Here is a 10,501-nt window from a genome sequence, read left to right as displayed (position 1 = left end):
CCATTTTGGGTAGCCAATGTCCAAGGTGTCCATCCCTGTCCACTGTGTGTGTGGAGGGGTTGGGAATGATCCTTGCTGTAAGGATTTGTTTCCTGTTTTGAGCTACTGCATTCATAGGGGTAGGTCAAGTTCATCAAATTATATCAGATTACCCTTTTTTCTCTCTCTCTCTCTTCTTTCTTCTTCTGGTTGAGCTCTGGTCATACAGTGATTGAAGGCAGGTCAAGTGGGTATTATCTGCATGTATGGGTGTTCTTGTGCATATGCCCTCTCTTATTATCAGCTGGAAGCTTCACTCTCACTCTAGTCCTCTGTGGCTATGTCACTGACTCTGGGCCCAAGAGTCCCCAGGTCTTACCATAGTGCTGGCCAACCACGTCTCCAGCCAGATTCACAGGACTCTATTGAACATTGTAGGGCTTAGCTTGCAGCTTCATTTCTGCTTTTCCCTCACTTCCCCTTATTGGTGATGAGCGTGGTCACCAATCAGAGCATGTATTCCCATCGAGTCTTAGTCTTGGAAGGGGGTTTACACTGAGGGGACCCGACCACTTGCCTTGATGTCTCCTGGGTGAGCAACTTGCTTGTTCTTGTAGTAACAGTCGGTCTGCCTTGATTGTTTTGTATTTTTCCTGTAGGTCTTTCTTTCAAGAAGTAGCGTCTGTTCTTCTAGCCACTCCAGGTTGGTCTGCTTGTCCTTTCAAGTGGAAATTTCCCATCTCTGAAGATCTGGATGTGGTTCAGGCTTCCACCTATAGCCTTATGTAATACAGAGGCTCCGCAGGAAGCCTCCTTCACTGGGCACGTTGTAGCTCCATTTAGGTGTTCCAATCAGTTATAGGCAGAAGACGGACTTACAAGCTTTCTATGGTGATGTTTCTGAGTATTCCTTTCTCTCTGTCCCCCACCCCATGTCTATTTTATAATATAATGCTGCCATGTCTTTGTCTTAATTTTAATTCATTTTTCTTAACTTCAGAGAATGCTAACAGACATACCTCATTTCAAAGAAGAAATCACTGCTGTGATGTTTTCAGAAGGCAATATGGAAATGGGTCTAAACAAGCCAGTCCTGACAGTTACTTTTCATCCTACCATGAGCAAGACAGATCCATGGAAATGAGTAATGCTTATGAGGACCCCAGAGTGAGATAGTAAGTGACCAGTTAACATGATGGAATATGTAACCCTGTCTCTGTCTTGTATTTAACTCTGTAATTCTCTTCCTTCTCTCTAACCTATCAGAGCGAGGAATGCTAGGACCAGATTAAAGGTTGAGCAAATTTTAGTGTATCCATGGTCTCAGCAAATAAAGGTATGTCAAAGAATTCTGTAGCATTCATAGATGCCTCCCTTCTCTCTACTTACCCACAGCGACAATTATACACACCGAACTTACTATAGGAGAGGCGACTGGCATTACCAACACCAACACCATGCTAATGTGGACATGTGGGAAAGGAGAGCTTCTCCAGAGAGAAAAGTGGTGGGGAACAGGCGAAATAAAATCCCTGGAAACTGGTTCAAGGTCACAGTGAGTATTCTGGAAAAATATATGGAATGTGCAGGAGAGTTGTATTGGTCTACATATTTGGCTGGGGACAGGTAGCATTTGTAATCTTTCCTTTTAATTACTAGGAGTCCACACCCTTGATCACCTAAGAGCAGGTCTAAAACAGCGATATACAGAGAATAGGCTGACTGCAGAAGGCCAGGGAGGTTGCTAAAGGAAAAGGTGGGAATTACTATTGAGGTAGAGCAACTCTGCATTGTATGCCTCAGTTTGGCTCAAGCTGTTGTTTAGTATCATAAAGTTGGTTCCAACTCGTAGCGAACCTGTAGAGGGTTTCCAAGGAGTGGTTTGAACCACCAACCTTGAAATTAGCACTTCAGTTTTTATCCTACAACCCCATACCAGGACTCAGGCTAAGGAGGAACAAATCTCTGGAGTCAGAGGAGCAGGTAGGCACTACATTAGGTAGGCACTCCTGGGACCTTGTAAAAGGAAGATCATGTTAAATTTCTTAAGTTGATTATTTGGAGGAGAGCTTTTGAATGGAGAGAAAGGGAAATTAGGAAATCCATATTTGGCACAAAAAATAAGTCTTTAGAAGTTTTTTTACAGCTCATTAGAAGGTCAGAACACTTGGTGGGGTCTGTTATAATTCTGTCATAATTCTTCTCTCGCTTCTTTCTTTTCCCACTTAGATTCCTTATGGGAGAAAGTATAACAAGACTTGACTACTGAATTGCATCCAGTCCCATTGCAATATTCCCTTAATCCCAGTTGATGTAAGAATGGATGGTTAAGCCAGATAACTGGGTAGAAGGGAGGGGCTTGGTCTGGATCAGCAGGGACCTTTAGCATTATTGCTCTTGTTTTTGCTCCCTGTAGTTCCACTACGTGAGAATGCAGGCCCAGTTCTTTGTTCAGGATGCTAGTACTGCCTTTGCATTGAAGAATGTCAGCTACAGGATCTGTGATGAAGAGAACCGAAAGGTGTGTGTCAAAGTGGGGGCAGGAGGACAGACAAGGCGCTGGAATCTCTTCTTTGGGCTTAAAGTTCCTAGTACTCTGCCTCTCGTTCCTGCAGATAGACATTTTTGTCAGTTCCTCTGTTGCACCCCATTCTGTGCAGAACATGTTGATGCCAGAACAAGTTGAGTGGCTAAAGGTAATGTAACACAGACTCAAGACATATTGAGTACCCAGACCCACCTCTTTTTCCTCTACTCCAGTTTCCCCATCACCACCACCACCACGACTGTCTCAGAACCGCTGTCTCCATCTCTGTGTCTCTGCAGCTGACCATGAAGAAACGATATGATGTCTCTCAGCAAGCTCTTGACCTCGAGAACTTCCGTTTTGACCCAGGTATGGTAGACAGCAAAAACTCTATGGCAGGTTAGGGCAGAGGGATATGCATAGGAGGTCTCTCTCCTACTTGGGTAGGAGCTGAAATGGTGCTGGTTTAGCTGACCCTTGTCAGCCTTCTGATTCCTCTCTCTTGACTTCCTGAAGTCTTGGTGGACCATCATATTGACATGATTCTGAATCGCAAAAACTGCATGGCTTCCACTCTGAAGATCATTGAAGAGAATTTCCCTCAGGTAAGGCATTAGATCCAGGGCTGGTCTTTAGAAAGAGGATTGGAAAAAAGAGATGGAGGACGGGTTTGTTTCTAAAGCCCTAGAAAATAACTGCCACTCTAATTCTTCTTCCCAAAAGATGTTGTCCTTGAACTTGCGCAACAACAAACTGTACCAGCTGGAAGGCCTGTCTAACATTATACAAAAAGCCCCCCAAATCAAGATCCTTAACCTCTCCAAAAATCAAGTGAGAAGTAGAAGCCAGATTGAATTTGGGTTGAGGGTGGGGACTGTGCTCATCAGAAGGATGCCTGTGGGTGAGTGTGGGGCAGGATCAAACATCCAGAAGGCTCAGATGTCTCTCTGTCCCTGGGACTCCTGTCCTTAATTTCCTCCTCATCTTTCTCAGCTGAAGTCAGCATGGGAGTTGGACAAGATCAAAGGGTTGAATCTTGAAGAACTTTGGCTGGAAGGAAATCCATTGTGTGAGACCTTCTTAAACCAATTCACCTATATGAGGTCAGTGGTAACCATGCAGGGATCTTCAACCCCAGGAAACCTGAGCTACCCCTGATAGTGCCTGTCTGCTGGAGGTTGTGGCCCAGGTCCTCTGGGAGGACCATGTGCTCTGTTCTCTCCACATCCTGTGGGTTAGACTGGTCTCCATATGCTGCTTCTCTGCCACTGGAGAAGGGGATCAGGGCTATCCCCATGGAAGCTTTCAGGTGAAAGGAAAAGGGGACAGGAGTCTGGAGAGAGTGCACACTAGCTCTTTATCTGTGTAAGCCCTGGATCCTGGAAGGGTGGTGGCATTGGTGCAATGGGGACACACTTGGCTGTGTTCCTGTGTAAATGAGCTTGTTTCTGTGAAACAGGCAAGTTCTGAAATTACTTGCTTTTCTGTTTTGTCTTGATGATTAATAGAACCCTCCTGAAATTGTTCCCCAAGTTATTCCGCCTGGTAAGTGTTTTTTTGTTTTTTTTCTATGGAACATGTTTTATTTAAACTTTGGTCTTTGTCAGCAACTTCGTCCTTACTACCCACAATTCCCCTTCCTCACTTCCCAATTGTCTTTTGATCTTGAAGGTGAAAACCTTCAGTCTGGCTGTTTAGCATGAAGTAACTGCAGAATGGGCTCAGAAATCATGGAGAACAATGGTGTGATACCCTTCTTCTCTTCCTTTGACATTTTTTTTTTTAATTAAATGTTTTTATTTTGCATTGAGTGAAAGTTTACAGGGCACATCATCAGCTTCACATTCAACCATTCATATAGCTTGTTTCATTACATTGATTATTATCCCCTCCATATATCATCAGTTTACAGTGTTTCTCTCTATCCTCTTTAGCTTTTTTTTTTTTTTTTTGGTGGGGGGGGGGGGGGGGCTTTTTTTTTTTTTTTTTTTGGGGGGGGGGGGGGGGTTTTTTTTTTTTTTTTTTTTTTTTTTTTTTTTTTTTTTTTTTTTTTTTTTTTTTTTTTTTTTTTTTTTTTTTTTTTTTTTGGATGGGGGGGGGGGGCGCCTGTTAAGTGTTTTTGTTTTAATCTTGACTCCTCCTCCTGGTACCGACACCACTCACAACCTGCTCTGAATCCCTTAGACCTCGCACTGGTTAGGGTTTTGGATCTGAGCCCTAATTCTCACAGAGGGAACCTGACAAATGATTTCTCTCACAGTTCTCTGCCAGCTTCTGGGATTCCTGATGAAGACGCCATAGAATTTCCAAGGCCTTTCACCCTGACCTTTGCCTCTCCATCTCTCCTGGGGCCTTTCTATTTCCTGACCATTCAGTGTCATGATCCTTGGTCTGCATTGCTAACTTTACCTCTGTTCCCTCAGGATGGCCAGCAGTTACCCCTATCTGTTATCTATGGCATTAAAGAGCAAAAGAAGTTACCAATCTGTAAGGTGAGGAGGTGGGGTCAAGCAGCCTGTGGGGTTGGGGGTAAGGAGGTGAGAGCAGCCATGGTCCTGAGGACCATTTTCTTTTCAGGGAAGCGTCTTTGGATCTGAGACCCTGAAGAATCTAATCTGGAAATTCCTGAAGCAGTAAGTAACCCTGGGGCTCTGGTGGCAGGAAGGGCTAGGATCTGCCAGGCCATCCAGGTACAAGTCTGCTTATGGTGGGGTGGGGGCTGGAGGGGGTGCTTTCAAGCTCACTTTGGGGCCCAGATGACAGAGAGCTTTTGCTTCCCCACAGGTATTACTGGATCTATGACTATGGTGACCGGCATAGTCTCTTTAATATGTACCACAATGAAGCTTGCTTCTCATTAACTGTTCCCGTGAACCTGAAGGACCCTGCTTCGTGAGTATCACAGATCTGATGACAGCCCGGGACCCTGTGACTGCCCAGCAGACACTGGCAAGTCCCCCAACCTCTTTCTCTTGTTCTCCATAAAGCATCTTGGACGAGTACTTTAAGGGTAGCAGGAATATGAAGAAGCTCAAGGACCCAGGTAAGTGTGTGAGGGGGACAATTGGGTGGGACAGGAGGTGTGAAGGGATCAATCTTAGAGACCAGGTGAGTGAGGCAACCTCTGACCACTTCTCCTCATACAGTTCTGCTGGTTCATTTGCTGAAACACACAAAACGTGACATTGTTGACTTCCTCGATGTGCAACCCAAAACCCAGCATGACCTCAGCTCCATTATGGTGGACATGTGCACTTGCACGGTAAGCACGTGCTTCCTCTCTTAGGCAGGTCCAGAGAACAGAGGTGGATAGGAGATTTAGGGGGATCCTGATAACCTAACCTGTTTTGTTGTTGCAGGATAAGATGCTCTACTTTTCTGTCAACGGGCAGCTCATGCTCCGTGAGTGTCTGTAGGGTCCCTTCTCTGCTCCCTCTCAGAACCTTCCGCATGCCCCCAATCCCTTCCCTTCCTATTCTCTCTGTGCTCTCCAGCCCCAACCCTGTCCCCAACCCACTCTGGTCTGACCATATGTCCATATCTGTTTGCCTCAGCACAGCCCAGGTGTTACGGGCCCAGCCTGTGGCTCTCATCCCTGCCCTCTGCCACCTTGGTATACTTGTTAAACCTGTCTCATTTTAAAAATAAGGCTAGTAATACCCTTCTCCAGAGTTCTGGTGTGACACTGTAGGGTAAGCACTGGACTACTAGCCACAAAGTTGGTGGTCCAAATCCACCTGCTGCTCCTCGGAAAGCGTAGGGGATGTTTTTTCTGCCAAGAATTATAACATCATTCACTGGCCATACAAAATTATCAACTTAAAAATGATCCTGTGCTGGCTTGCAAAATGTGCCGCTTGGTTGTTTAAACAATTATATGTTCCTGCGTGTTTTGTGAACTTAAAAAAAAAGAGGGAATAGAGGCAAATACTATTATGGAGGGGATTGTAATCATTGCAATGAAACAAATACAATTGGTTGAGTGTAAAACCAGTATTCTGCCTTGTAAACTATCACTCAATTCATGATAAAATCTTAAAAAAAAAAAAATGAGCCTGTGCACTGGATTGCAAGGTCAGTTTGAGCTACAAGGTTGACTGTTCAAACTCACCAGCCACTCCTTGGAAACCCTATACAGGGTCGCTATGAGTTGGAACCGACTCATAAGCACGTAACAGTGTGATGGCAGGATCAGAACAAATGATTTCACGGGCCTTATAAGGGGTTCTGGTAGCGTAGTTGTTACGAATCCGGCTATGAACCTTAAGGTCAGCAATTCGAACCTACCAGCTGTTCGTGGGAGAAAGATGAGGCTTTCTGCTCCCATAAAGATTTACAACCTCAGAAACCCTGTACAGGGTCGCTATGTGTCAGAACTGACTCCATGGCACATAACCACCACCACCACCTTAGGGCGCATGGGCTGGATGTTCTCTATCCCTGCTATATAGGGTTGCTATAAGTCAGTGCTGACTTCACGGCACTTGACAACAGCAATACCCTTCTCTTAGGTGGCTATGAAAAATGAGGCAAATGAACTTGTGGAGAGATGGTCAGTGTCTGATACATAGAGGGGCCCTATCACTGGGAGGTGATTATTCCTATAGTTGCCCTCCCCATTATTGACACCCACCCACCCCCAACTCCTAGTCGCCAGTTGTCCCTGTGTGGCCCCCTTCGGGGTGCCATGGGACAATAAGAAGCGCCTGTCTGGTGGGTATGTAAAAGTCTGGGCAACTCTGAGAGATACTGTTGTTTGTCATCCTTAAAGTGGAAAGTATGTGTCAGCCTCGTGTCTGTGCCTTCACCCGGACATTCATTTTGACTTCTGGCAGCAATTCCAGGTAAATGCTATGTTTTGAGTCCCTATCCCAGCCTGGAGCCAGGGATCTGGGAGGGTGACTGCAGTCCTCAAGGCTTCCTCACAGGAGCAGTGTAATCTAGTGGTTAAGTGCAAAGGCTGTGGCCTGACTCCAGCATTCACCAACTGTGTGACCTTGGTTAAATTACACACCCTCTCTGTGATTCAGTGTCATCCTCTGAATGTGAAGGTTAGAGTATCCATCTCCTTAGGCTGCTGTAAAGAATAAAGGTGGCTATGAAACTGTCTCTAGGTTGGGAGTAAACCTATAAATCAAGTGAAGCTGACAGACATCTCTTCAAAGGCAGGTTCTATAGGAGGCGAAAAGGGTCTGGGAAGCAGGCAGAGCAGGGAATGGAAGGAAAGTGGCTGCTAAGTGGGAACAAGATTGTTGTTGAAGGTGTGGGGTTATCCATCTGTCCTTCTTCCTCCAGCCTATGCATCATGAACGACCAGTTGTCTGTGAGGGATACCAGCCCCACAAAAACCAAGAGTGCCGTCCCCCTACTGCCCACACACCCTCCTCCAGGTCTGTGCCCACCATCTCTCACAAGCAGCAGGCAATGATGCTCTACCCAGACTGGGATGAACCATAGGTGCTCTCACAAGTGAGTCTGGGAGTGGGTGTGGATGGAGGTGAGCTGGGGGATGCTGGGGAGTGAATGATTGGAACTCACCGGTGAAGTGTGTCACAGTTGGCATCATTCCCACTCAGTACATGTCATGCCACTGAGGTGCTTTAAACACGTGCACAGTACTTTCTGAATCCCATGGACCCTGTTCCTTTACTGACATGCACTGGCACTTCTAGGAATGTCTCCCTTACAACCCAGGCCATTGTGCTCATTCTTCTGCTTTCATCCCAGCAAATGGGGAGGTATGTTTTTGATGCACAGCTTAGGATATGGCCTTGTGAGGTCTATGTCTCCACTTGGTCCTGGGGGTGTCGCCTCTCCTTCCTCCACCCCAGGTGCCTTCATGACAAAAACCGGGATGACATCAGTGCCTCATATGTTTTCACTCTGTCCACAGTGAGGTCTGAGAGTTCAGGCCAAGTGAGCAGACTCTAAGGTGGCCTGGAGATGACACTCAGGGCCCATACCTCTAATGATGCTTATTTCTTCCCTTCCCCCCCTCCAGCCTGTGACCAAGGTCCCAGACAACGCCTTTGTGAAGTAACTCACAGTCCCAACAATAAAAACACCAAAGGAGCCAAGGGTCTGGCCATCTTCATCAGCCTTGTCATTCTCTCTTTTCGTTCCATTGTTCTCTGTTATTTGTTCCAGCCAGTTGCTCTGTTTCTTTTGAAAATAAAGAGTGATGTTGCGTGTTATGTTAAATCCCAGCAGTGTCCATTTAAGACAAGTACTATTTATCATTGTCCTGCAGAGGGGAAAGGGAAGGTCTGAGAGGGTAAGTAATCTCTTGGGAAACTGAAGAGTAGAAACTCAAATCCTGGGCTTAACCTTAAACCCCAGGCTGTGGCTGCAGGGGTGTGGTTGCTCTCTAACAATGATAAACCTGGAGGTTGGTTTTCTATGTCCTTAGTGTATTCATCAATTATTTTTTTTAATATTTCATTGTTTTAGGTGAAAGTTTGCACAGCAAATTAGGTTCCTCTTCAATAATTTCTATACAAATTGTTTAGTACCATTGGTTACAATTTTTACAATATGGCAGCATTCTCATTATTTCTATTCTGTTTGTTCTATTACCATTGATCTAGCTTCCTTTTTCCTCCTTCCTGCTCAGTCTTTGCTTTGGGGTAAATATTGACAGTTTAGTCTCATAAAGTTAATTGTTAAAGGTTGCACATTACTCAGGGTTATATTAGTTTTCAAGCCAATCAGTTGTTTGGCTGAAACATGGCCTCCAGAAATAGCTTCAATTCCAAATGGAAAGGATATTTTAGGGCAGTAGTCTCAGGGATTCCTCTCTTCTTTATGGGTCCAACAGGTCTGACAGTTTTTAGGTATTTGACTCTTGTTCCATACTTGTCCTCCATTCTATACAGGACCCGCTTATATATCTCTGCTCAGAAGAGTCAGTAGTGGTAACTGGACACTATCTAGTTCTGGTCTCAGATTAGAAGAGGCTTTAATTTGTCTGAATTGTTAGTCACATGAACTAATTTCTTCTTTGAGCCTTTTACCTCTCATTCTCTTTAGCTCCTTATGAGTAAAAACCAATATCTTATCTTAAATGGCCACTTGCAAGTTTTCAAAATCCAAGACATTCCTCACCAAATTAGGATGTAGGATATTTTCTTTGTGATGCAGATTGACTAAATTGACCCTAGAGACTATGACCCAAAGCCTTTTAACCCAGTAAACCAATCTTGCGAGTGTTTGTATGCCTAGGAACCAATTACTTTTATCTAGAGGACAGTATGGCCTTTCTTAGTCATACGTAGCCATTCACATTTAAAAACAACTGTTAGGGGTAATACAGCATTAAAGAGCACATGAAATAGTGGCAAGAAAAACATGTTTACATATGCCACAAAGGATTAATATCCTTGATATATATATATAAAAAAAATAGCGATATAGGAAAATGGTGGTTGTTGTTGTTAGGTGCCATCGAGTTGGTACCGACTCACAGAGAACTTATGCACAGCAGAATGAAATGCTGCCCAATCCTGGGCCAACCTCACTACCATTGCCACGCTTGAGCCCACTGATGCTGCCACTTGGCCAAGCCATCTCGCTGGGGGTCTTCCTCTTTTTTTCTGACCCTCCACCCTACCAAACATGATGTCCTTCTCCAGTTACTGGTCCCTCCTGACAATATGTCCAAAGTATGAGAGACGAAGTTTGGCCATCCTGGCCTCTAAGAAACACTCTGGCTGCACTTTTTCCAACACATATCTGTTGGTTCTTTAGGCAGCCCATGGCACTTTCAATAGTCTCCTCCAACACCATAACTCAAAGGCATCAATTTTTCTACTGTCTTCCTTATTCACTGTCCAGCTTTCGCATGTGTATGAGGTTATTGAAAATACCATGGCTTGCGTCAGGCGCACCTTAGTCTTCAAGCTGACATCTCTGCTCTTCAACACTTTAAAAAGTTCTTCAACACTTTAAAAAGTTCCTAATGCAATAGGTCATTTGATTTCTTGACTGCTGTTTCCA

General features: G+C 44.8%; 1 pseudogene; it reads left to right on the top strand.

Annotated features, from left to right (window-relative positions):
- Positions 1-1,450: 1,450 nt before the first annotated feature.
- Positions 1,451-8,776, top strand: LOC102811102 (annotated as a pseudogene).
- The last annotated feature ends 1,725 nt before the right edge of the window (positions 8,777-10,501 follow it).

This window comes from Chrysochloris asiatica, unplaced genomic scaffold, assembly GCF_000296735.1.
Source record: "Chrysochloris asiatica unplaced genomic scaffold, ChrAsi1.0 scaffold00389, whole genome shotgun sequence".
NCBI classification, from domain to species: Eukaryota; Metazoa; Chordata; class Mammalia; order Afrosoricida; family Chrysochloridae; genus Chrysochloris; species Chrysochloris asiatica.
Note: the sequence above shows the minus strand (reverse complement) of the source record. Positions and strands in the feature narration are given on the sequence as shown.